General features: G+C 36.4%; 1 pseudogene; it reads right to left on the bottom strand.

Moving 5' to 3' along the window:
- Positions 1-9025: 9025 nt before the first annotated feature.
- Positions 9026-16225, bottom strand: LOC147006105 (uncharacterized; annotated as a pseudogene).
- Positions 16226-27174: the final 10949 nt, after the last annotated feature.

Genomic DNA, 27174 nt, shown 5'->3' with positions numbered 1-27174 from the left:
GGTTCCAGATTATTTTCCTAGGGTTTCTATCTCAAGCGTTGCCTCACTTTGGGTTTTCTTTATTGTGTCTACATCCCTTTTTAGGTCTTGGATGGTTTTATTCAATTCCATCACCTGTTTGGTCGTGTTTTCCTGCAATTCTTTAAGGGATATTTGTGCTTCCTCTTTAATGTCTTCTACCTGTTTAGCAGTGTTCTCCTGTATTTCCTTAAGTGAGTTATTAAAATCCTTCTTGATGTCCTCTACCATTATCATGAGATATGCTTTCAAATCTGGATCCAGTTTTTTGGGTGTGTTGGGGTGTCCAGGACTGGGTGGTGTTGGAGTGCTGCGTTCTGATGATGGTGAGTAGTCTTGGTTTCTGTTAGTAAGATTCTTAAGTTTGCCTTTCACCATCTGGTAATCTCTGTAGTTAGTTGTTATAGTTGTTTCTGGTTAGAGTTTGTTCCTCAGGTGGTCAGAGCAATCTGCAGGCAAGGTGCCCAGATACCTGGTGTTTGAACCTGCCTCCTGGCAGAAGTTGTGATCCACTCACCAGATGTCCCAAGATCCCGTGGAGAGTCCTCTGGGGACCTTGGGGTGTCCACAGACTCCGTGCTCAAAGTGACCTGGTGCTGGTGCTGACTGGAAGGGACTTGTGACCCTGGTCAGGCCGGGTTTTCTGCTTCCCTAATTAATGCTGTCTCGGGTCCCATGCGATTGGATTGGAGCAAAAATTGTGTTCCACTCACTAGAGGTCCTAAGATACCATGGAGAGTCCTGTGAGGACCTTGAGGGTATCTGCAGACTCAGTGCCCAAGGTGTGTCGGTGGTGGTGCGACTGGAAGGGAATACTGAATTTCTGATCCTTATCTGTGGTTAAGGAGAGGCCTACTGGTGTGGATTATGTATTTCAGCTTAATTAAACTACAAAAGTTGTGTTAAAAAAAAAGCCTAAAATAAAAAAAAAAATACCTGAATTTGGGGTTTTTTTTTTTTTGAAAAGCTATCAAATATCTAGTACTTTGAAGGCATTGCTTCAGAACTTTTGTCAAAAATATAAATGTTTCATTTGTTTTCTTATATCTAGATATTAGATATTAGGCTTTAGATATATTTCAATTCTAGTAACCATAGAGGTTAGGTAGCTAGTAAGAATTGTGTGTGAATAGGGGCTCTTCCAAAGTAGGGAAAACATAGTATTAGAATAAGATAAAGGTTGAGACTACAAGAGGAATATTAATTGGGAAGGTAAATGACAGAATATCGGGAGGAACAACTAACACTAAAGGCCCTTAGAAAACTCATACAAAAACCTAGTACTGTAGGCAATTCCCAACTAGATATCTTATGTTACCAAGAAAACCTCCAGTACCAATAATGCATTGCATCTTTTTGAGTCACTGACTTTCCATCTACAGCTACTTCAATAGTAGTGAAGAGCAGTTATAATGATTGTGAGAATAATATAATATTTTTTCTATGTGCTTTGGTTAATACTTCCCTTTTATTCCAAAGTAGCATGTAGGCTAATTCCTCACTGAAGATCTTTTGTGCATTCTATCACTTTCATATTAAAAATTTGCTTTTTGACCTTACCATAGTAGATTCTGTTATTTCAACTGAGAATACTAAATGAAAGGATGCATATTTATTATCATTTACAAAAAAAGGCCTCCTAATCTCTTCTATTATAATGAGCATTAGGATGTTAATAGGTATCAGCATCTCCATTTTAAAATCTAGTTGCTCCCCTCCTTAAAAAATTGACATAAGTGGAATAGCTACATTGCCAGTTATTAACTGATGATGAATGACTTCACTGTTCTCCAGTGTGTGACAATTTCTGCTCTGCCTCTTCTTCAGCAATCTGTCATCACTCTGAGTATCACTCTGTAGTGTTTACCACCTTTGTTTGGTTCAGTTCCTTTAGAATTGTCCTTGAGTGATCCTTTGCTGGTAGCTGATTTTACGGTTGTTGGCTTCTTGTCAAGAACTGGTTTCAAAATGAATCTGACCTTAATGCTACACTGAGCAGAATTTGCTGCACGCCCAAATGCTTCTTATATATCTGTTCTGGCTAGTTTTGTGTGACAACATGACAGAGGCTGGAGTTATCACAGAGAAAGGAGCTTCAGCTGATGAAGTGCCTCCATGAGCTCCAGCTGTGGAGCATTTTCTCAGTTAGTGATCAAGCAGGGAGGGCCCATTGTGGGTGGTGCCATCCCTGGGCTGGTAGTCTTGGGTTCTATAAGAGAGCAAGCTGAGCAAGCCAGTAAGTAACATTCCTCCATGGCTTCTGCACCAGCTCCTTGCTTCCTGGCTTGCTTGAGTTCCAGTCCTCACTTCCTTTTGTCCTGAACAGCAGTGTGGAAGTGTAAGCCGAATAAACCCTTTCCTCCACAACTTGCTTCTTGGTCATGATGTTTTGTCCAAGAATGAAACCCTGACTAAGACAATACCCAAATTGTTCTTTTTCAATCCACCCTGTGAATAAGCAACAGTACTTTTATAACTGAATCATTATATTCTTTGTGGCAGTGTGCAGTTCTGGAAGAGAAACAACTCCCTTGAAAAAATGTAATGATTGGTAGTTTAGTCCCTGGGAGTACTGAGGGGTCCAGTTAGTTTATACCATTGTTCTTGCTATGGAGTTGCAATCCCTTTCAGCTCCTTCAGATCTCCCCCAACCCTTCCATTAGGGTTCCTGTGCTCAGTCTGATGGTTGGCTTCAAGCATCTGCATCAGTATTAGTTAGGATCTGGTAGAGCCTCTCAGGAGACATCTATACCAGGTACCTGTCAGCAAGCACTTCTTGGCATCAGCAATAGTATCTGGGTTTGGTGTCTGCAGATGGGATGGATCTGCAGATGAGTGGGGTGGTCTCTGGATGGCCTTTCCTTCAGTTTCTACTCTTCTCTTTGTCCCTACACTTCATTTAGACAGGAACAATTCTAGGTTAAATTTTTTGAGATGGCTGGGTGGCTCCATTCCTCAACCAGGAGCTGTGCCTATTCTGTGAATATACTCTATACAGATTCTATCTCCCCTTTGTTGGGTATTTTTGCTAATGTCATCCCTGTTGAGTCTCAGATACTTCTTGCTTCTCTGGCATTGGGGAAATTCTAATGGCTATCCCAGTTCCCCATTCCCCACTGCTATACACCTCCATTTAATTCCCCGTACTTTTAATTTTCTGTACTTCTCCCCATCTCTCCCCACCCCTGATACTGCACCCCTTTTCCTTCCCCCTTTTACCTCCCTCCTGGATCCCTCTCTCCCATGATTATTTCATTCCCCTTTCTAAGTAGAACTGAAATCTGTGCTGTTGTCTTCCTTGTTCTTGAAGAGTACACATGGAGCGATCCATGGCTCCAGCTGCATATCTAACATCGTAGCTGGAATCAGTGGAAGGGGAGACCATTGGTCCTGTAGAGGCTTGATGCCCCAGCGTAGGAAGATGCTTCAGTGGTGAGGTGGGAGTGCATGGGTGGTTGAGGATCACCCTCATAGAGGCAGGGGTGAGAAGGATAGGATAAGGGACTTGTGGAGGAGAAACAGGGAAGGGGGGACCACATTTGAAATGTAAATAAATAAAATAAACATTAAAAGATATTTATCTACTAATACTCAAAATTTAAAAAAAGAAAGAAAAGAAAAATTGTATTTAAAATTTGCCCTATCTCTAATTTCCAAGTGAAAGAAAATTGAGCTAATATGAAGGTAAGATACATGGGCTTACAATGTACCCCACAAAAACAAAACAAAACAAAACAAAAAACAAACAAACAAACAAAAAACATAGAATAACATAAATCTGAATATCAGCTACCAGGAGACTCTTTTAGAATAGTTGTTAAGGTAGTCTAAGAGACTATTAAAATGAAACAGGTTACTGATTCAGCCCTTGATTGGCTCTCAAGCTTTGAGTGTGGACCTCCCCTTTGCTTAAGACACTGCATATGTAGCATACAGGACTGGAATGATTTAAGATGGATCAAACAAGCCTCTTTCCTGTAGTGTAGAGTCAATGGTTCCAGAAAATACTATGTAAGCTGTCAAGGGAGGGGATCAATTAAACATCCTATCCAGTTAAAATATACATCAACCATGACAATTAGCAGCGTGATAAGATTTTCATAAAGAGCCAGGTGGTAGTGGCACATGCCTTTAATCCCAGAACTTGGGAGACTGAGTTTGAGGCCAGCCTGGTCTACAAAGTGAGTTCCAGGACAGCAAGAGCTACACAGAGAAACCCTGTCTCGAAAAACAAAACAAAACAAACAAACAAAAAAAAACAACAAAAAAAGATTTTCATAAAGGTGCTATGAGTCACAACTAACATTTCAGTTGCAACTAATCACAGTCTAATTGTACTTAAAAATCCACACAGAAGAAAAGAAGTCATGTCTTGTTTTAGAAACCCAGCAAGCATCTCTGCATAGACCTTAAGTAAAAATCTACTACCACCACATTGCTAGAACATCATAATTCCTATCTACATTTTAAATATTAAACTTATGTCCACAGATAAGTGTAACTACTACCCATCATTAAGGATGTTTTTCAGCATTGCTGTAAGATGAAGACAGAAATCTCTCTATAGCCATGCTCTGGGGCAGGAGCAAGAAAGCCACAAAACTGTCCCACCATCCCACATCCTATACCCTGTAGGCTATAGATACAGAGTCCTACCTCTACCATACTGTTGTGAATATCCCTGGGGCTAATAATATTTGATGTTAATTCCATTCTTCTGTGAGGGGCTATGAACAAAGAATGAGTTTGCACTCAGGTGATTTCCTGTAAACCTTCTTCCCACCTTAATGTATAAAATAAAGGCTAGAACAGGTGATTGGACAGAGAAAGAAGGGAAGGTGGAGGTGAAGATTTTGGTGAGAAAAGGACAGAGACTTTTCATTTGGTTTATTTGTTGGTGTGGGTGTATGTGTGTGTGTGTGTGTGTGTGTGTGTGTGTGTGTTGTTTTGTGGGGAAGGTTATACGGGGAGAAGTTAGAGGTAAGGGGACAGGGAGTTGAAGCAGACTGGGTTGCATGATGTGAAGCTCAAAAAGAATCATTGAAGCATTTAAAATCTAATTTAAAAAAGAAAAGAAAAAGTTTTCTTCACAGCAAATGTAGGGCACCATAGAAAACCACAAACAACTAGACATATTGCATTAGTGAACAGATCACAATGAGGGAACCCCCAAAGAATACATTTATAACATGATTCCTGTATCTCTGGCTAAAGAAATATTACAGCAGGAGGAACAGAAATATTGTAAAAGACAAAATACCGGGAAGCCTTCTGTGAAATAGTCTCTCTCAGAAGTGGCTGTACAAACAGGACCAGAAGACTGATAACACCATTAGAAATGTTAGAGTAGGAGAAATATTTCATTGTTACCTGCCTTAAAATAAAAAACTACAGGCAGCTAGTGACTGCTGAGAAAAGGTAAATTAGATGAGTCTACTTCTATTAGTTGTCCAATTCAGAGTGGCCAGTCTTGAAACTGTATACACACCAGGAATAAAATTCTATTTTACATATATATAATATGTAATATATATATATATATATATATATATATTTATGTGCATACCCATATACTTACACATATATATATATATATATATATATTTGCATGCATATATCAATAACAGCATATAGCATATTGGAAAGGGTTCCTGTGAGAAGGTGGAGGGAAAAGTGAGGTGATAAAATTTAATTTTAGTTAAGACCATATTTTTAAAAATTTAATTGGATTACAATAGAGTATTATCTAGAAGAGTTATCCTTGTATCAAAATATTAAGCAAGACAATTATACTAAAGTATTTGTACAAATTACCTTTCTCATCGATGTCACTAAAAACCTGATAATCAGAATGATTTACATTTGTTTATAATTTATTGAAATATAGACCATTACAATTGGAAAAGTATCACAGAATTTGCTCATTCTTGAGTATATCAAAGGAGTGCCAATACTAAGACCAAGTGTTCAAACACATGAGTGCTTCAGTAACATTCTATAGCTGAACAATGCTATTATTTGATGATTATTTTATATTTAAAATATTCAAATCCTTGATTGTGAAAGTATATGCATGATAGATAAAATATAAATCTGAACAATGTTTTCATTATTCAGTAAGTGAACTTCAATGATGCTAATAATACATTTAAATAAGATCTAAGACCACCAAAAATAAATATGTATCAAACATTGAAGCAGCCCAGGAATAATGTGATTAAACACAAACAGATTTCTCATTAAACTGATTTAAAATTATCCTATACAAGACGGCTATTAACAAGATCATAATTTATGAAGCAGTTCTTTAGTCTTTCTTTTTTGTTTTTTTTTTTCTAAACCAATTAAGTTTTGGTAGAAAAGTCACAAATAAAGCATGTATATTGAATTCTATTGTTTGGATTATTTAGCTACCAGAAATAGGACAAAATCATTTGAAATAAGTAAATATTACAGCATGAGGAAATTCAAAAGTAAAAATAAATTTCCAATAATTCCAAACCCAAACCAAATTAGAAATTCGGGGAATGCTATGTTGCTTTAATGAGGTACATTATCAAACCATCCAGGCTTGCTTCATTGGTCAGCAAGTACACAAAGATAAAAAGGTTCTTGGCCTTTTAATTACTCAATATGTTTATTTTTTTCAATATTCTAGCTATAAAATGAAATAAAACCCTATAGTTGATTAAGAAAATAGTGACCTAAAAGCTATGTTTTGCCATATATTAAATTTATTAGGATGTCTTTATTTACTGTTGTATTTCCTTAGGTGAAATTCACTCTTTCATTATCCCAAGATGATATGATGCAATTAGCATTTGTTATACATTAAATTAGAAATATCAACATAGGCTAAGGCATTTAAACACTTGGTTACCTAAGTCAGTGAGTCTGTCTAGAGAGGTATAGGAAATGAGGATTTGTTAAATAAATTATTTTCATGATGACAGAATTTAATAGTTTAAAACCTCATACCATTTCCAGTTCATTCTCTCTACTTTGTTCTTGCATTTGAAAATATGACATCTCAGTTTTCCTTTCCTGCTGCCATGCCTGCATTTGTGCTGCCATGCTTCCATACCATAATGGACTTTTATCCCTCTGGAATTATAAACCTAAATAAGTTCCATCTTCCATAATTTTTCTTTGCTGGTGGTGTTTTTAATTACAGCCAAAGTAACAGGAATGTGTCTAATGCAGAAATTGGTACCAGAGGGTGGACTGTTGATATGACTTTTCTTTTGTTGACTGTGGTAGAGTTTAAAACTTTGAACTAGAAAAATATTTGAATTCTTTAAGTAGAGACTAGAGGGTTGTTCCAGTAGAATCCTAGAAGACAGTAATACTAAAGGCAATGGGAATGTTGGAAGCCTGGCTAAAATGGTTCAGAACTGAACCATATTAGCAAGAGGAATAGAGGACAATCCTGTGATATAGTTTTTTCTATCCATTTCCTAAGAATTTGTCCTAAGAACATGCTTACTTAGATCATCTAAATTTTTGGTAGAAGAAAATGTTAAGACAATGTACTACTAAAAGTTTTATGTAGTTACAATTGAAAATTCTTATCCATGTCTACACTTAAAGGAGAAAATTGTGCAAAATGAAACATAAAATATCGTTTGGAGAGAAAAAAATTATTAAGAATCTTAATGGTATAGCCAAGGCATGAAAGAGAAAATTTAATTCTTATGGAGATTTGCATCAGTACAAATAGATATGTTTTGCATTTGTATCAAAGGGAAAACAAGATGTAATATATAGCTAAGCTTCCAACTAGTAAAAAGAAAATATTTAAGAAGTGTTTTGCTCCTAGAAAGCAACTGCACAAAAACTGCTATCGATGTGGGTTCAGGAGGAATGGCTCCCTGTCAAGATAGGAGCAGAACTTGGCAATGTCATCCAAGTTATAAAGGTTCCAGTCCCAAGAATGAAATAATAAAGGGGCCGTGGATTCATCCCCTGTATTTACTCATTTATTTTTGTTTAATTAAAAGAATTCTCTCATACATTGCATCCCAACTGCTGTTTTCCCTCCCTTCACTCTTCCCAATCCTTCTGCCCATGTACTCAGGTCCATTTAAAAAGCAAACAAACAAACAAAAAACACAAACAACAAAACAAAAACAAAAACAAGAACCCCAATCTACCAAATAACAAGTTAAATAAGGCTATGCAGAAACCCTCATATCAACACTGGACTAGCCAACACCATAGGAGGAAAAAGGTCTCAAGAGCAGACAAAAAGAGTCCAAGACAACTCCAGTTTCCACTGTTAGGAGTCCCACAAGAACACCAAGCTACACAACCATAAGGTAGATGCAGAGGGCCTAACTCACACCCATAGAAGGTTCTTGTTTGTCACTTCAATCTCTATGAGCCTCTGATTCCTGCTTCATTGATTCTGTGAACTGTATTCTCAGGGAGTTCTTAATATCTCTGATTCCAATATTTCTTCCTTCACATCTATTGTGTGGTACCCTGAATCTGTCCAATATTTCTTCCTTCACATCTATTGTGTGGTACACTGAATCTGTCCAATTAAAAGACTCTTTTATCTTAGATATGAATTGAGCACAACTATTACCATTGGGTAAGTTATAAAGTACAATATAGACTTAACACCCAGTACATCATTGTTGTCAATTAAATAGAACCTCTGTCAACTACCCTAACTTAAAAGACTTATAAGTGTACAACTGACTCATGTCCAGGCTTTAGATTGTATACCATGTGAAACCAACCTCTCAAATCTATATCATCTCTTTGAATGTTAAACAGCTTGGGTTGGCTATGAGACTACCAGTCTTCAACCCCATCAGAAATTCAAGAACAACTAATATTACCTGAAAATATGAAAAGCACAAAATATAGCTTCCAAAACTTAGCCAATTTATAGACACTTCTGATCATCTGGGCAGTCCCTTATACTTCAAAACATCTTCAGCCTTCTGGCCCAGAATCATCTGACAGACTTTCATAATGCAAAATTTTGAAGGACTGATTACTCTGTCTTGGCACATACTGTGTCCTTTTTCTTGACAGTATTTTGTCTGTAGATGAAATGAGGCAATTCTTGCCTAATGGCTGTCTCTCCACAAGTGGAGCAACTCAATTGATGCTCAATTTCTTCTTTGAATTCAAAAAAGGTGTGCTTCAGGAGCAGGAAGGTCTCTAATGAAATGATCTTTAATAAAGAAATATCCATAAACATCATATTCTGTGAACTTCTGACGCCTTTGAAGACTATCTACCCAAAGCATTTCTGAACTGTAAAACCTTGACTACTCTTGGCAATTACTAATTGAAATATCTCAGAAATATCCTTTTAATTAATTCAGGATCATGAGTTTGCTATCTAGCCTTTAACTTGTATTGCTTAATCATCTAAAAACAGTTTATAATAGCAGAACTGGGTCTAACCCTTTTATTCTTAAATGTGTTACATAAGTGCAACGCCTATATGAGATTAACAGTATTAATCCCAATTTTATATCAATAAGAAATGAATACCTATGGAAATTTTATATTTGTATCAAATAAATTCTGTACCAATGTAATAGATTATAACTTCAACTTTGTGTTGATTATAAGGATTTCTACCAATGTATAATATAGCTATGTAATAATTTGCTTAAGAATAAATTTGCAAAAGTATTAAACAAAAGAGTAAATTTGTTAACCTACCCATATTTATCTATCTCTATAATTTCTACATATCACTCTAACTCTCCTTTCCTTTCCACCCCTTCCTTTTTACTTAAGAAGGAAGGACAGAGAGGAGGAAAGGGAAGGTAGAGATTCCTGACTTTAGGCTCTCTAGTTCCCTCCTTGTCCAAAGCTACATTTGTAAACTATCCCTTAAATGACAACATATTTATTATTTATAAAATAACCAGAACCACCCATCCCAATATAAGGAACTGGGATGATGACCTTCTGTCTGCTTCCAGCTGAATTGGAGTGAAGAATTACATATTGATGCCCAAAGGGAAAAAGGGAAGTTGGATTTGTCAAAGGAGAGGTAGCTGGCATCATTTGCCTTCCAGTCACTATGAACTTAGAAAGTTCATTGCCTAGCTGACATCTTGACCATTACAGTCTGGAAGGCTGGATAGACATGATAGCTGCTCTGGAAAAGTTCTGAATGGAAATCTTTAAAAGAAGCAGCTTTGTTGTAGTTGAGGCAGAGTCAAGGACGAAGCTGGAATGGAAGGTCCCAGAATCTCAGCATCCTGGAGTGTGAAATTTTCAGGGCTGTCTTTCTCTTCTTTCATCCCGTCATATACAAACCTTAACAACAACATACAGTTCTGTGAAGATATTCACATGGATCGTTCAGGGTACACAGATTGGTTAATGAAGATCAAATGTGGTACATTTACACAATGTAGTACTACTCAGCTATTAAAAGAATGAATTTATGAAATTCCTAGGCAAATGGATGGACCTGGAGGGCATTGTCCTAAGTGAGGTAACACAATCACAAAGGAACGCACACAATATGTACCCTCTGATAAGTGGATATTAGCCCAAAATTTAGGATACCCAAGATATAAGATACAATTTGCTAAATGCATGAAACTCTAGAAGAATGAAGACCAAAGTGTGGACACTGTGCCCCTTCTTAGAAGTGGGAACAAAACACCCATGGAAGGAGTTACAGAGACAAAGTTTGGAGCTGTGACGAAAGGATGAACCATCTAGAGACTGCCATATCAAGGGATCCACCCCATAATCAGCTTCCAAACGCTGACACCATTGCATACACTAGCAAGATTTTGCTGAAAGGACCCAGATATAGCTGTCTCTTGTGAGACAATGCCGGGGCCTAGCAAACACATAAGTGGATGCTCACAGTCAGCTATTGGATGGATCACAGGGCTCCCAATGGAGGAGCTAGAGAAAGTACCCAAGGAGCTAAAGGGATCAGCAACCCTATAGGTGGAACAACATTATGAACTAACCAGTACCCCGGAGCTCTTGACTCTAGCTGCATATGTATCAAAAGATGGCCTAGTCGGCCATCACTGGAAAGAGAGACCCATTGGACACACAAACTTTATATACCCCAGTAGAGGGGAATGCCAGGGCCAAAAAAAATGGGAATGGGTGGGTATGGAAGTGGGGGGTAGGGTATGGGGGACTTTTGGCATAGCATTGGAAATGTAATTGAGGAAAATATGTAATAAAAAAATTAAAATAAAAAAAAAGAAAGATGAGAGTGTCTTTCTCCAGGTTAGTTTGATCACATAATCAAATTGCAATGTAACTTTGTACACATGCCCTCATAAAGGATAGTGTGTAAGAACAAGTCATGAGAAATTTGTACCCAATAAGTGTCATTGACTGTAATTGAGTAAAATTGACATTTTACTCTCAGCAGGTTCCAGAGCTGTCTCCATATACAAAGGCATAAACATCACCACATATGTGTCACATATTTTGTTGATTGTGTTAGTCTCTGTTTTCTTCTCTGTTGCCAAGGTCTTCGGGAGGTTTCCCTTTGTTATGTCTGATTTTGATCAACTTGGAAGAAACCCACAGCTTTTATTTTCCTGTGAAAACATAGGCATAATCTCTTCCCCAGCATACCACATTTCCCATTTTCCATTCCAATGTCAGAATAACATTAATAAATACAGGCTGGTTTAGTTCAATAGTTTTTTTCCACAATACAGTGTCCTTCAGCAGCTGTGGTATTTTGTTCTTTAGCATTTAAAAAATTAATAAATCACTAGGTAATCTATCTTTTGGATAGTTTTTGTTGATACCTTTTGCCTATTAAGCATCTCCTTTAGAGTTTGATTAGAATTCTCCAAAATCACTTGTCATATAATATTGCATGATATGCCTATAATATGTTTTATATTATAATATGCAAAAATCTGCTTCATCTTATTAGATATATGTGCCAGACTGTTGCCCGTTTTAATTTGTATGGGTATTCCTATCATAGCCTTAACTTCTAACAAATGTCCAATTACAGAATCAGCCTTTTCTGATGCTAAGGTAGTTGTCCATTTAAATTCTGAATATGTGTTTATAGTATGGTACACATATTTCAGTTTACCTAACCCTGTAAAATGGAAGATATCCATCTGCCAAATGTAATTTCTTTGGGTACTCTTAGGATTAGTTCCTGTATGCAATGGAGTTTGTTTATATAATGGGCAAGTACGACATTGCCTCACAATTTCCTTGGCTTGTTGACAAGGTATAGAGAATTCTTTCTTTAAACTTTTGCTGTTGACATGTTATTTTGTATGGAATTCTGAAGCCTCTCTTGTACACTTCCTATAAATAGCTGGTCAATTTAGTTATAACCTTGCACCAGAGGATCTGGCAGACCTGTATGGGATATTATGGGTGTTACATATAGTAGATAACTCCTATTTCTGATCATTTGTTGTAGCTGAATAGTGAAGTCAATTCAGAATAATTCTGAATAAGTTCTGCAATCTCTATGTGTAAAGCAACTCTTTCTGCATTTTGAGAGTCAGTCACTATATTAAGACTCTTGAAAATCTGACACCACCATGATTTTTGAATATAGCTAAGATTTTTGAACTAACTTATAGGGACTCTCAGCCACCTTATTTACATCTTCTAATTTATATCCTGGCTTTCCTGATTTACTGGCATCAGTGTAAAATGTAGGGGCCCCAGATATTGGAGTTCCCTTTATTATTAGAGGGAGAATCCAATTAGTTCCTTTTTATAAACTGAAGCCACTTGCTTTTAGGATATCTGTTGTTAATTTCTCCCATGAAGTTACTACATGCTCTTTACCAGTGTTCATCTTGTGCCCATAATGAAGCAATCTCTGTGTTAGTAAAAGTTACCACAATTTCAGCTGGATCCATTCCGACTAATTGTTGCAATGTCATTTTTCCTTTTAGTATCAATTCAGATACCTTCTCAATGTAGGTTTTAAATTTCTTACTCAGTTTATGTGCTATAAATTTCCATTTGAAGATATAATCTTCCCTCTGCATAATAATTCCTGTAGGGTAATGGGTAAGATAACTAAAATACAGACAATCCTTGGATCAATTCGATCTAGATGTATATCCTGCAATTTCCTTTCTATCAAAGCTAATTCCTTCTCAGCCTCAGCTGATAGTTTTCTTGGGCTATTTAAATCTTTATCACTTTTAAGATTTGAAATAAATTTCTTAGCTCTTGAGTGGCCAAACCAATCACATACTACTGTCAGTTGATATCACCCAGTAGCTTCTTAAAATCATTAAGGGTCTTTAATTGGTTTCTTCTGATTTTCACCTTTTGTGGCCTAACCATTTGCAGACTTATTTTATACCCTACATAATTAATAGAATACCCTCTTTGTATTTTTTCAGGGGCGATTTGCAATCTCCAACAAGGTAAGGATTTATTTATCTTTTCATCAAACATTCTTTCCATAGTAGTTATATTTGTCTCAGTCAATAAGATGTTATCCATATAATGATAAATAATGGATTTGGGAAATTGTTTGTGAATCATCTCCAACGGCTGTTGTACAAAATATTGACACAATGTAGGGCTATTTAACACTCTTTGAGGGAGGACTTTCCAATGATATCTTTTTATTGGGCAACCCCTCTTGAAGGTAGATACTGAGAAAGCAAACCTTTCCTTATTGAATTCATGTAGAGGAATCATGAAAAAACAAACTTTCAGATCAATCACTATGTTAGGTCATTCCTTAGGTACCAAGGAAGGGAATAGGATTCCAGGCTTCAAGAAACCCATTGGTTGAATAATCTTATTAATCACTCTGCGATCTGCCAACATCCTCCATTTGCCAGATTTTTTTTTTTTAATGACAAATACTGAAAAATTCCAAGGGCTCCTCTATATGATGAGGTTCCAGCTGTTCCTGGACTAGCTGTACTAATGCCTGTAGTTTTTCTGTTGTCATAGACCATTGATCTATATAAATGGGTTGGACCTTTGTGGAAAGGCAGTTGGTTTCTTGGCAGCAGTGGTTCCTTGGGGTAGGGCTAAATTGTCAGCCTCTGTTATAGCTTGTTTATGGTCAGCTTGGACAATCTGTAACTGCCTTTGATAATGTTCTCTAACTAATTTGAAATTTTTATTAGGAGCCTAATGGGTTTCATGGCTAGACACTGAAACTGAGAGGATATTAATTTGGGTTTTCTACTGCTGTAATAGATCTCTTTCTCATAAGTTAATGGCTATATTAGCCATGTATGGTCTCAATTTTCCTACAAGGCCTTCTGTTTCTACCCATCTAAGCTAACTGCTATGTTGTTTTATGAGGGATAAGGTCCCAACTCCTTGAAATTTTATGTCTACTTCTTGAAGTGGCCAACTTTCAGGCCAAGATTTTAGAGAGGTAATGGTAACATCTGCTCCAGTGTCAACCATTGCTTCAATCTCAATATTGTTTACTAGTATTCTTAGTATTGGCCTTTGATTCTCTATAGAAGTTTGCCAAAATAGTCATTTTTGGTTCCCTTTATGGCCTTTTTTATTGCCTTTCTTATTGCTGAATCTGATATATTCCTTTCCACAGCTGAGGATACCTATGTAAAAAGTCAGCGAAGGTTTCTTTCAGACCTTGTATGACTTAAATAAATGGTTGAAGTTTTTCCCTAATTCTGCGACTTTGTCCCAGGCCTTTAAGGCTGACAATTGACACATTGCGAGAGTTTATTTATCATATACAGCCTGTACCTCTAACTCAGCAAAGCAACCTTCACTAAGTTGTTGATCTGTGGAAATCTCTCCCTCTGGCTCTATTTTGTTGTGCTATCTCCCTTGCCTCATCTTTCCACCATGCCAACCATTGTAAATTTGCAGCATGTTCTAGTATTGATCTTGCCATATCTTTCCAGTCTTGGGGAGTTATTCTATTTTTAATAGCCCAAGAAGTCGGGATTTGTTTTACAAATGGTGCGTACATTTCAAAATTAGTGAAAATTTGCATAAGTTTTCTCAGTTCTAACACATCAACAGGTTACCATTCAAATTCCTGATAACCCTGTGGATAATCATTGTCTGGAGGTCTTTGTTTTATATTAACTGGATAGAATAAAGTTGTTTTCTAATAACCTGGTTATTATTTGTTTGGCTTTCTCTAATTGTATCTTCTGTCACAACCTGAGTATTTTCCTTAATTGAAAACTTAAATTCTTCCCTTAATATCTATGACCATGCTTCATATCTCTAATTTTGTCACTCTTAATATTCCTTGATTTCCTGAATTCTCTGTTCAAGGTTCTGCCTCCTCATTTTGATTTTTTTCTTTATATTGCAATTCTGATTGTCTGTTGTCCATCTCATTTGATTGATTAATTTTAAAAGGTTATTCTCAAAGTCTTCCTTTCAACCCTTATTGTTCTTGTTGTTTTTCTCTCTGCTGTTCAGTCTGATCTGTGGGTTGCTGCATCCTTTGTTCTAGCATATTTTCCAGTTCCTGTCTCCCACCTTCATTTTCATCTTATTATCTCTTATTCTGATCTATAATTTCCTGTGTCTTCAATTCTAGTGTTTCCTCTAAGCCACATTGCCAAGTCTTAAATTTCTCTTTCTGTTGTTCTTGCTACACTATAATTTCCTGTATCCTCTGCTCTAAGCCCTGCTTCCATAGTTTCTCTTTGTGTTGAAATTCTAATACTGCAGCATCTGCCTTATTTTGATTTACTAGCTTTAGTAAATTATCCTCTAGACTTTGCTTCCAAATTTTAACTCTATCTCCTTGCTGTTCAGTCTGATCTGTGAATTGTTGAATTCTTTTTTCTAGCATTTCTTCAAGCTCCTGTCTCCAACCTTCATTCTATTCTTTCTGTTGCTTATTTTGACCTATGAAATCCTGAACCTTTAGTTCTTTTGTTTCCTCTAGGTCATGTTGCCAAGTCTTAAGCTTATCTCTCTTTTACTCAGGCTCATCTATAAAATTCAGAATTTTCTGTTCTTGCATCTTTTCCAGCTTCTGTCTCCAACCCTCATTCTCTTTCTGTTTCTTATCTTAACCAATAAAATCCTGAATATTTAGTTCTTGTGTTACTTGTCATCTCTTTTCTAAGGCAAACATTTTTCCCCCCTAGGGTTCTGTCTTTTGAGAAGACATAGTAAATCAAGATAATAAATATTGCAATACCAGTACATGGTAAGGTGTCTATTTCCTCTAAATCCACCCTGTCAAACCATTCAAAATATCATCACTTAAAGCCCAAAGATATTATTGAGTTTCTCATCTTTAAGTACAAAAATATTGTATAGCTCTCTTGTATTATCTGGTTTGGGGCTCTTTGTACCTTTGTCTCCTGACTCTTTAATTCACAAGGAGGGGTTCAGTATAGACAGACCCACAACTTCTCTGTCCCTCTTTGAGTTGCAGCTGGAAGCATATGTTTGTGTGCTGATCTCATGCAACCCACAGCACAAATATCCAGTCTGGCTGTCCTAGACATGGGATGGGGAGGTGGGGGGGTGGAGGATACAGGGAAACAAACACAGAAAGACTCTCCCATGCAAAGATGTTCAGATCAGTTCATTGTGTCTGCCCGAAAACTACCCTGCAGGCAGTTGCGTTCCAGGTTCACCTGTCCCTCCCTGCAATTCTTGGTAATTATATGTAATTAGCCTTTTGATTTCCTAAGAGGTTATAATTAAAAGATTAAATTGAGTCTTACCAGAGACTTTGGCCTTTTAGACAATGTTGAGACTATGAAAGAATATAGGGATACTTGAAGGTGGACTGACTGCTGTTTGCTTTGTGATATGTCAGTGAGCCTATGTGAGCCAGGATATGGTATCTAGAGTTTTAAGAAATTGTATTCACACTTAAATAGTTGGTTCTAAGCTGGTGGTGCTCTTTGAGCAGGTTTAAGAGAAATGTCCTTGTTGGTCATCACTGTACTTCACTGTAGGTAAGCTTTAAGAGTTTAAAACCTCAGCCTAAGTCCATTTTCAGTTCTATCATATCATATCAATCAAGTATCTATTTCTCCATCTATCTATGCATCTATCTATGTATCTATATATCTATCTGTCTGTCTGTCTCTCTGTCTATCTATCTACCTACCTACCTATCTATCATCTATCTAACCTAATAGATCTCTATCTAGTTAATGTTTGAATTTTAAATGGGAGAGTTCTCAGTTTCATTCACCTACAGCCATCCTTGCACCTTGATTCCATGTTTCTCAAACATGCTTTACATTTATCCCTCCTCAACTACAAGACAAAATAAACTTCTAACATTAGAGACTCTTGGTCACAGTGTTCTCTCACAGAAACAGAAAAGTAACAATGTCGAGTGAGAAAATAAACATATGAAATTGGATAGTTAGAGAGAAGAAGGCAAGTTTTAGAATCAGTGAGTGGTAAAATCAATAGGACTGTGTGTTGTATTGTGAGTTCAATCAATGTGTACTAACTTGTATTCAACTCACATAGAAAAGAAAAAACAGGGGGCGGTGTCCAACAGGAAAATACCAATAAAACAATGTGAGATTTTGATTTTTAAGGTGGAAATGATACTATGTAGATCGATTCAGGAAGATTACCTAGTAGAGAGGAAGCAGTTATTGAATAAATAACAGTTTATAATTTTCTTCTGTTTTTTTTTTTCAGTTTAAGTTTTATAATTGTGACTGGTTTATTTCTTCTTTTTTCTGTTTTTTCCCTTTTTTGTTGGATATTTTATTTATTTAAATTTCAAATGATATCCCCATTCCTGGTGTTTTCTTCAGAAATCCTCTATCTACCCCCTATCCCCCTGCTACTATGAGGGTATTCACCCACCCACGCACCCAATCCTACCTCTGTGCCCTGGTATTCCCCTACACTGGGGCATTAAGCCTTCTCAGGAATAAGGGCCATTCCTCACATTGATGTCTGACATGGCCATTCTCTGCTATATATGCAGTTGGAGCCATGAGTTGCTCCATGTATACTACTTGGCTGGTGGTTTAGTACCTGGGAGCTCTGGGGTCCTGATTGGTTGATATTACTGTTCTTCCTATAGGCTGCAACCCATTTAGCTCCTTCAGTCCTTTCTCTAACTCCTCCATTGGGAATCCCATGCTTAATCCAATGGTTGGCTGTGAGCATCTGCCTCTGTATTTTTGAGGCACTGGCAGAGCCTCTCAGGAGACAGCTATATCAGGTTCCTGTCAGCAAGTATTTCTTGGCATCCACAATAGTGTCTGCCTTTGGTGAATGTATATGGGATGGATACCCAGATAGGACACTCTGTGGATGGCCTTTGCTTCAGTGTCTGCTCTACACATTTTCTCCATATATTTTTTTCCGTATTTTGTTCTCCATTTCAAAAAGGACTGAAGCATGCAGATTTTGGTCTTTCTTCTTCTTGAGCTTCATGTGGTCTTTGAATTGAATCTTGGGTATTCTGAGCTTTTGGGTTAATATCCACTTATTAGTGAGAGCATACCATGTGCATTCTTTTGTGATTGAATTACCTCACTAAGGATGATATTTTCTAGTTCCATCCATTTGCCTAAGAATTTCATGAAGTTATTGTTTTTAGTAGCTGTGTAGTACTCCATTGTGTAAATGTTCCACATTTTCTGTATCCATTCCTCTGTTAAAGGACAGCTATGTTCTTTCCAGCTTCTGGCTATTATAAATATGGTTGCTATGGACATAGTTGAGCATGTATCCTTGTTACATGTTGGAGAATCTTTTGGTTACATGCCCAGGAGTTGTATAGGTGGAACTACACATAGTACTTTGTCCAATTCTCTGAGGAGCCACCAGATTGAGTTCCAAAGTGGCTGTACTAGCTTGCAATCCTACCAACAACAGAGGAGTCTTCCTCTTTCTCCACATCCTCACCAGCATTTGCTGTTTCCTGAGCTTTTGATCTTAGCCATTTTAATTTGTGTGAGGTGGAATCTCAGGGTGGTTTTGATTTGCATTTCCCTGATGACTAGATGTTGAACATTTCTTTAGGTGCTTCTCAGACATTCAAAATTCTTCATTTGAAAATTCTTTGTTTAGTCCTGTACCCCATTTTTAATAGGGTTATTTGATTCTCTGTAGTCTAACTTCTCAAGTTTTTTGTATATTGAATATTAGCCCTTTATTGGATGTGTGATTGGCGAGCATCTTTTCCCAATCTGTTGGTTGCTGTTTTATTCTATTGACAGTGTCACGCACTCATAAGCTATTAATATTATCAATATCAAAACTATATTAATTTCCAATAGTTCCTTGAGTTTCTTCACATCTCAATTAGTACTGTTAATGCTACCATTTTGTGTGAAAAGCACCTAATATAAGACTTGTCCACTGGGGAAATTCTATATAATCTATTATAAATGCTCTACATCAAATTAGATTTCCAAGACAGCAAGAAATAATCAAACTCAGGGGTGAAATCAACCAAGTGCAAACAAGAAGAACAATTCAAAGAATCAACCAATCGAGGAGCTGGTTCTTTGAGAAAATCAACAAGCTAGATAAACCCTTAGCCAGACTCACTAGAGGGCATAGGAAAAGTACTCTAATTAACAAAATCAGAAATGAAAAGGGAGACATAACAACAGACCCTGAAGAAATCCAAAACACCATCAGATCATTCTACAAGAGGCTATACTCAACAAAACTGGAGAACCTGGATGAAATGGACAAGTTTCTAGACAGATACCAGGTACCAAAGTTAAATCAAGATCAGGATAATGATCTAAACAGTCCCATATCCCCTAAAGAAATAGAAGCAGTCATTAATAGTCTCCCAACCAAGAAAAGCCCAGGACCAGATGGGTTTAGCGCAGAGTTCTATCAAACCTTCAAAGAAGAACTAATCCCAGTTCTTCACAAACTATTCCACAAAATACAATCAGAAGGTACTCTACACAACTCATTCTATGAAGCCACAATTACTCTGATACCTAAACCACATAAAGACCCAACAAAAATAGAGAATTTCAGACCAATTTCCCTTATGAATATTGATGCAAAAATCCTCAATAAAGTTCTCGATAACTGAATTCAAGAACACATCAAAACAATCATCCATCCTGACCAAGTAGGATTCATCCCAGGGATGCAAGGATGGTTCAATATACGAAAATCTATCAATGTAATCCATTATATAAACAAACTCAAAGACAAAAACCACATGATCATCTCGTTAGATGCTGAAAAAGCATTTGACAAAATCTAACACCCATTCATGATAAAAGTCTTGGAAAGATCAGGAATTCAAGGCCCATACCTAACCATGATAAAAGCAATATACAGCAAACCAGTAGCCAACATCAAAGTAAATGGTGAGAAGCTGGAAGCAAACCCACTAAAATCAGGGACTAGACAAGGCTACCCACTCTCTCCCTACCTATTCAACATTGTACTTGAAGTCCTAGCCAGAGCAATTAGACAACAAAAGGAGATCAAGGGGATACAAATCAGAAAAGAAGAAGTCAAAATATCGCTTTTTGCAGATGATATGATAGTATACATAAGTGACCCTAAAAATTCCACCAGAGAACTCCTAAGCCTGATAAATAGCTTCGGTGAAGTAACTGGATATAAAATTAACTCAAGCAAGTCAATGGCCTTTCTGTACACAAAGGATAAAAAAGCAGAGAAGAAAATTAGGGAAACAACACCCTTCTCAATAGTCACAAACAATATAAAATACCTTGGCGTAACTCTAACTAAGGAAGTGAAAGATCTGTATGACAAGAACTTCAAGTCCCTGAAGAAAGAAATTAAAGAAGATCTCAGAAGATGGAAAAACCTCCCATGCTCATGGATTGGCAGGATCAACATTGTAAAAATGGCTATCTTGCCAAAAGCAATCTACAGATTCAATGCAATCCCCATCAAAATTCCAACTCAATTCTTCAACGAATTGGAAAGGGCAATCTGCAAATTCATCTGGAACAACAAAAAACCTAGGATAGCAAAAACTCTTCTTAAGGATAAAAGAACCTCTGGAGGAATCACCATGCCTGACCTAAAGCTGTACTACAGAGCAATTGTGATAAAAACTGCATGGTACTGGTATAACGACAGACAAGTAGACCAATGGAACAGAATTGAAGACCCTGAAATCAACCCACATACCTATGGTCACTTGATCTTTGACAAGGGAGCAAAAACCATCCAGTGGAAAAAAGACAGCATTTTCAACAAATGGTGCTGGCACAACTGGCAGTTATCATGTAGAAGAATGCGAATTGATCCATTCCTATCTCCTTGTACCAAGGTCAAATCTAAGTGGATTAAGGAACTCCACATAAAACCAGAGACACTGAAACTTATAGAGGAGAAAGTAGGGAAAAGCCTCGAAGATATGGGTACAGGGGAAAAATTCCTGAATAGAACAGCAAAGGCTTGCGCTGTAAGATCGAGAATCGATAAATGGGACCTCATAAAGTTGCAAAGCTTCTGCAAGGCAAAACACACCGTCAATAACACAAAAAGACCACCAACAGATTGGGAAAGGATCTTTACCTATCCTAAATCAGATAGGGGACTAATATCCAATATATATATAAGGAACTCAAGAAGGTGGACTCCAGAAAATCAAATAACCCCGTTAAAAAATGGGGCTCAGAACTGAACAAAGAATTCTCACCTGAGGAATACGGAATGGCAGAGAAGCACCTGAAAAAATGTTCAACATCCTTAATTATCAGGGAAATGCAAATCAAAACAACCCTGAGATTCCACCTCACACCAGTGAGAATGGCTAAGATCAAAAATTCAGGTGACAGCAGATGCTGGCAAGGATGTGGAGAAAGAGGAACACTCCTTAATTGTTGGTGGGATTGCAAGCTGGTACAACCACTCTGGAAATCAGTTTGGCGGTTCCTCAGAAAATTGGACATAATACTACCAGAGGATCCAGCAATACCTCTCCTGGGCATATATCCAGAAGATGTTCCAACCGGTAAGAAGGACACATGCTCCACTATGTTCATAGCAGCCTTATTTATAATAGCCAGAAGCTGGAAAAAACCCAGATGCCCCTCAACAGAGGAATGGATACAGAAAATGTGGTACATTTACACAATGGAGTACTACTCAGCTATTAAAAGGAATGAATTTATGAAATTCCTAGGCAAATGGATGGATCTGGAGGGCATCATTCTGAGTGAGGTAACATATTCACAAAGGAACTCACACAATATGTATTCACTGATAAGTGGATATTAGCCCAAAAACTTAGGATACCTAAGATATAAGATACAATTTGTTAAACGCATGAAACACAAGAAGAACGAAGACCAAAATGTGGACACTGTGCCCCTTCTTGGAATTGGGAACAAAACACCTATGGAAAGAGTTACAGAGATAAAGTTTGGAGCTGTGAAGAAAGGATGGACCATCTAAAGACTGCCATATCCAGGGATCCATCCCATAATCAGCTTCCAAACGCTGACACCATTGCATACACTAGCAAGATTTTGCTGAAAGGACCCAGATATAGCTGTCTCTTGTGAGACAATGCCGGGGCCTAGCAAACACAGAAGTGGATGCTCACAGTCAGCTATTGGATGGATCACAGGGCCCCCAATGGAGGAGCTAGAGAAAGTACCCAAGGAGCTAAAGGGAACTGCAACCACATAGGTGGATCATTATTATGAACTAACAAGTACCCCAGAGCTCTTGTCTCTAGCTGCATTTGTATCAAAAGATGGCCTAGTCGGCCATCACTGGAAAGAGAGGCCCATTGGACTTGCCAACTTTATATGCCCCAGTACAGGAGAATGCCAGGGCCAAGGGGTGGGGGTGGGTGGGTGGGGGACTGGGGAGGAGTGTATTGGGGACTTTTTGGATAGCATTGGAAATGTAATTGAGGAAATTACCTAATTAAAAAAAAACAATTTTCAGAAAACCTAAAAAAAAAAATTAGATTTCCAGATATTAATTTTTCTGTATAACGGAAATTTTGTAAACTGTGATTATTTTTTCCCATATTGTTTCCTCCAATTTTTGGAAACTAACATTTGTTTTACTCCAAGTTTAACTCTTATAAATTCATGAAATAAATACTGTCATGTATCTGTTTTATTTCATGCAGCATATTCTATATCATATATATGTAGATGAATAGGTAGGTAATCATATGCTTGTAGTTACAGGTATATCTAAATAACTCTTTGTATGTGCATACGAATACACAGATATATAAAAAATTCTTTCATAATGAATCATGATAAGATTTTCATAATGAATCATGATAAGATTCATTCTCTTCCAGCTAAAAAGTTAGAACTTTTGTTCTCACAGTTAATAATATACCTTGAGATCATTTAGTCCACATTTAAGAGTACAATCTAACAATTTTACTATTTGTCATATCTTTAATTTGTTTTTTTTGTTTTTTTTTTTTTTGTTTTTTCAAGACAGGGTTTCTCTGTATAGCCCTAGCTGTCCTGGAACTCACTTTGTAGACCAGGCTGGCCTCAAACTCAGAAATCCGCCTGCCTCTGCCTCCCGAGTGCTGGGATTAAAGGCGTGCGCCACCATGCCCAATGAGTAGCTATAATCTTAAGTTATATATTCTTCCACACCCCAGTACTGGGATTGATCTGTGTTATGATAATAATTTACTAGAAAGCAGTTTTATAACATATATATTCACCACACATGTTGAAGACAACATGAAGATATTACTTGATAAGCAATGATGTTTGTAGTATGGGTTATTGTTTAGGTCAGTTGTGATAAGGTGGAGTCAGAAACATAACCCCTTATATAAAGTTCTGTTATAATAGAGTACTACTATAAAGTATCCTTTATGCTTCATCATGTGATGTTTTCCATCATGTTCCATGACTAGAGAAAAGCCCTATAACACATAGGGACAAGGTTAGATTCAAAACACTTAAGGAGGCACAGATTCAGACTTATGCACCAGGCAGACAAGTGGATGATGGACACAAGGAGAGAGATGTAGAGAATAAATATTCATACATTCTCCTGGTTAAATGCCACCAAAGATATGCCCTTTAATTTCTTTCCTTAATGCAACATTAATGCATTATTGGTGAGTAGCAGTTTATTATTAGTGCACTAAAATCAGGAAAGATATAGAAAAACAATTTTATATTTTTTAAAGTGTAAGTTGTTTTGTCATGTTGCTCCTGAAATGTTAATCCCTTATAGGCCCACACATACACTAATCTAATAGTAAATAATTTGAGTACATATTTTAACTATTGTAAATAGTGCTTGGAAAACATAAGAGAGAAGGTATTTATTTATGATTATATTTTATATTTTCTTTGAAATGTTTTTATTATTTTGATTACTATTTCCTATAACACTTGTATAAAAATAGTAATTGGTCCTGCGGGTGTGATAAAGAGAGTTAATATTTGCAGACTGTTCATTCATTACCAAAAATAATACTAAGCATCTCTCTTTGGATTGCTCTAAACATAACTACCTTGAGAATTCATTAATGGCTCCATTTATTTCACAGTTGAATAAAATATAGCTGACAGAAGTTAAGACCACAAGAAGTCATGATGGTCATTTTTTTTCATCAAGATTTATGTTTACATTGTTCAGGCACCTATGTTTTTGTTATTTTACTGTAAGATTTACAGATATATGACCTAGATTATTTTAGTAGGGTTCTAGATCATGTGCACAGCAGATATTGAAATGAAAGGAAATCATGTTCAGCTCTTATTTTTCAAGAAGGGTCAAATGAAGGAAAACTCAGTAAGAAGTAAGTTTGGGATGAGATATAATTATTCAACCAACATCTTGTATGAATAAAAAGAAAAACAGGACAACATTATTGTTTTCTTAATATGATCACCAACCACTTTTTTAACTTTTTTGGATCTTAAATTTCCTCTTGATATAGGCATCATATTTCCCTGAATTATTTTGTTCTTATTCTTTCCAAGTGCTATCTTAAAATTTATTCTTGCAAATTATTTCATAGAATGCTCAAACCTACACTTGTATGATAAAGATGAAACTCTATCAAACATTTTAATTCTTTACAAGAAGAAAATCTAGAATTTCAAGAAGCATCTCTTGAAAACCCAAGATTCATAGAAAATTACATACCAAGCTTTCCCTATATTGTATCACTATTAACCAGTGCCTGGTAGAATATAATGCATAGTTATAGACTGAAGTATTTGATAGAAAAGAATTTACAAATGGGAATCAGTTATTTCCCCACAATGACAACAGAATAAGCTCAGGAATAGACTTTTATGATAAACATCAGAAAACAACAAATAAACCACTAAACTCTACATAAATGCCATAGGAAATCACAAAACAATTTTCTGCTCCTTTCCAAAAGTCCAATTTTGTTGTTGTGGAGTTGATGTTACCACCAATGCCATGGAAACTGCTGTCCTTGATGTGTCTCATCATAGCAGAAAGATGACTCAAACTTTACTTCCTCATAACTTTACAGGAAGTCTGAGTTTCCTGAGAGAATATTTTGTCTTTAGCTCAAGTCACATGTGCCAACTCTGGTGAAAATGAGTTGATTTGATACACAACAGGATATGTGTAGAAATCAAAATTGTCTAGAAAATCATTAGTATATATTAGGTTTTCAAAGCTTAAAAGAAAAAATATTTGCTACAATGTTCTCATGTTTTCTCAAATAGTTAAAAAAAACCTTCAATTATCTGTAAACTTTCAAGATATGAAACTGTCATCTCTAGTTTCCCATTACAAAAATATAATTTCAGTTCTAAATATGGAAACAATTAAGTTTCAAGTATGATCACCCACTATAGCTATGCTTTCTGTTTTCACATCAACTTGACACAGGCTAGAATCATTTTGGGAGGAAGAAACCCATCTGAGAAAATGCTCACAAGACTTGTCTGTAGTCAAACCTATTGTAGGCTTTCTTAATTGATCGTTGATTTATTTGACCCAGATACCCTATGGCATTTTTTTCCTGGGAAATGTAAGATTAAGGTAAGCAAGCCAGGAAGAGTAAACTAATAAAAAAAATGCCTTTTTCATCCCAAAATCTCCCTCCACGGCTGCTACTTCAGTGTTTGCCTCCAAATTTCTGCTCTGTTGGAATTTTTGCCCCAACTTCTTGGTCATAGAAAGTTGTAGACTAAAATAATCACTTACCCACAAAGTTGCTTTTGGCCATGGTATTTTATCACAACACTAGTAACCCTAGTTAAGAGACTTGCCCATGATATTCCTTACTTGTCTAGTTCAGACATATTAGCAATTCTATATTTTGTAACAGGAAAATAAATGGTAGTTTATATTTCTACATAGGTTTTTCTCTGTGAAAACTTTGGGGAAATAAAGAGGGGGTTCTAGATAGCATACATAGTATATCATACAGCAAAATATTTAGAAGATTTGAATAGACAACACATGGTTCTTTTTCCCTCAACAAGTCAGAATATTGAATACATGTCATGTATGTTACTTACAATTTAATTCTTTCAGAAGTATTCCTTGTACTTGCTTCTTATGTTTAACATTTATAGCACATGCTTTCCTCTTATACATGTTTGCTACAGTTTTATATTAACTGTTAGCAGGTTACTGAGACACATTCTTTCTTTTCCCAAATTGTAGCAGAAATATTCTTAATTTAACATATCTCATATATCAGAACAAACAACTACAAGCAATACATACCATAAGCATTCCTTGGGCCATGTGTCTAATAATCTTTCCAACTGAAAAACTGTCTGATTCTAAATCATAGGTAAGTGTTGATAGCAGATGGTTTGAAGTAATATACCAAAATGGTGTCATTTCTTCTTGACCCATGAATCACCAATCCTTATATCTCATGATAAGTGGTAAATGTTTTACGTATTTGTATCTGACCACTAACTTTGTAAGGCAAATTATTAAAAGTCTCCAAAATAGTATATTTTATGTAATGCAGGTCAAGATGAGTATCTGTGGTAGATAAGAATAGACTCCTACTAGATGATAAAAACAAGTCCCAGATGACTCCCTAGTCAATAGCCAATGAGACACTACCATTTTCACCAGAAACAATATATAGACAGGCATAAATAGCATTTCAGGTTCAGTTTCTAGATTTGTAAGTAAATTGAATGTGACCATTTTTACTATACATTGTATTTTCAAAATTGAGGGTTTTTAAAAGCAGAGTATGATATTTCAACATAATTGTTGTCTTAGTCAGGGTGTCTATTCCTGCAC

This window comes from Mus caroli, unplaced genomic scaffold (genome assembly GCF_978045245.1).
Source record: "Mus caroli unplaced genomic scaffold, Mus_caroli_1 scaffold_1, whole genome shotgun sequence".
Lineage (NCBI taxonomy): Eukaryota > Metazoa > Chordata > Mammalia > Rodentia > Muridae > Mus > Mus caroli.
This window is presented reverse-complemented; position numbering and strand designations above follow the sequence as displayed.